This window comes from Phacochoerus africanus, chromosome 3, assembly GCF_016906955.1.
Source record: "Phacochoerus africanus isolate WHEZ1 chromosome 3, ROS_Pafr_v1, whole genome shotgun sequence".
NCBI lineage: Eukaryota > Metazoa > Chordata > Mammalia > Artiodactyla > Suidae > Phacochoerus > Phacochoerus africanus.
Window position 1 is genome coordinate 16,987,576 of NC_062546.1, and position 2,122 is coordinate 16,989,697.

Below are 2,122 nucleotides of genomic sequence, written 5' to 3' on the forward strand. Positions count from 1 at the left end.
CAGTGGGTTAAGGATCTGGCTGGTATGGCTCGAGTTGCTGCTATGGTGAGATTTTGGGGAACTTCTGCATGCCGCATTGCAGCCAAAAAAAAAAAAAAAAAAGAAGAAGAAGAAGAAGAAAGTGAGAGCTTCTCCTCCCATCTGTCTTCAATATCATTTCCAGAGGTAACTACTGTTAACTAAATGGTGACTCTCCTTCCAGACTTTTGTCTATGCCCTAATATCCATATCTCACCCATTTCCTTCCCCAGAAGAATGGGCCATACTATACATATTGCACATCACTTTTTTTTTTCCACATCTTTCCATGTCAACACATAGAGATTCAAGGGGTGTTTTTGTTTGTTTGTTTGTTTTTTGGTCACGTCCAAGGCATGTAGAAGCTCCTGGGCCAGGGACTGAACCTATACCACAGCAGTGACCCAAGCCACTGCAGTGACAACATCAGATCCTTAACTCCTAGACCACCAGTCCTTATCATTTTAAAAAACATCAGTATCACATTGTATCATGTGGAATTAATTTCCCTATTCCGATTTCCAATTCGCTGTTCCTTTGCTGATAGACATTCAGACTATTACCAAAATCATAGTAATTCTAACAAGGCTGCAGAGAACATTTTTGTGTTAATCTCCTGTGGCTTGTGCAAGTGTTTCTGTCTGATAAACTCCTGCAAGTGGAAGTGCTGGGTTCATTTTGACCTCTCTACCGAATGGCTGTTAAAAACTGTATCAGGAGGAGTTTACGTTGTGGTGCAGTGGACATGAATCTGACTAGTATCCATGAGGGTGCAGGTTCGATCCCTGGCCTTGCTCAGTGGATTAAGGAACTGGTATTGCCGTGAGCTGTGGTGTAGATTGCAGATGCAGCTCAGACTTGGCGTTGCTGTGGCTGTGACGTAGGCTGGCAGCTGTAGCTCCGATTTGACCCCTAGTCTGGGAACTTCCGTATGCCAGCGTGCGGCCCTAAAAAAAGCGAAAACAAACAAACAAATAAACAACTATCAGGAGCTCCTGATGCGGTGCAACGGGATAGGCGGGGTCTTGGGAGCTCTGAGACTCTGGTTCGATCCCTAGCCTGGCACAGTGGGTTAAAGATCCAGCATTGCTGCAGCTTTGGCTTTGGTTGAGACTGGGGCTTGGATCTGATCCCTGGCCCAAGAGCTCCATATGCTTTGGGGTAGCCAAAAATGAAAAACAAAAAACAAACAGAAAAACTGTATCAACTGACATGGCTGTCAGCAGGGCTCAAACTTGCCCTTTCACCTCAAAGATGCTGCAGAAAATAGCCAAGGCCACTCCTGCCCTGAGGCCACTGCAGTAGTCTTGCATTTCCTCCCCATCTTTAGCTTCCTTCTTCTTTCCCCTTCCAATCTCCTTGTCTCTCTTCTCTCTCAGCTGGCTGGAGTCTCTTAATTGGGTCTGAAAGTCAAAGATCTGTCCTCTGGGATGAAGGGGAAAACAAGAGCCTGAACCAATGGGAACCCATCTCCATGAATATTCCTCCACCTTGACCTTCCTCCGGCAACGTGGGTTTTATGTGCGCTCCCCCCACCCCACCACCACTACCCGCACCTGCACACACCCTCTCACACCTGCAGACCCACCACTAGGCAGAGAGGATGACAGGCATTGGATAAGGACTGAAAAACCTGTTACCCACATGGGCTAGGCACAGAACACTTGGCCTAACAGTGTTCACGCACAGGCCAGGGTTGAGTCCCCAGTTTGCTTTCAGAAAAAAAAATTTTTTTTGGTCTGTTTTTCAGGGCTGTTCCTGCGGCATATGGAGGTTCCCAGACTAGGGGTCGAATTGGACCTGCAGCCACCGGCCTACACCACAGCCACAGCAACACTGGATCCTTAACCCACTGAGTGAGGCCAGAGGGATTGAACCCGCAACCTCGTGGTTCCTAGTCGGATTTGTTAGTCACTGAGCCACGATGGGAACTCCAAAAAGAGTTTTTAGAAAGTGATAAATGTACAAAATTTTAAAAATCAAGCTGGATTACAAGGTGGATAATGAAAAAGATTAGCTCCTTGTTTTGTGCTTTAGCCACTTCCTTTGGTTTCACACTCCATGTATCTAAATAGCATGATTACACTGCTATTCCTCTATCTTT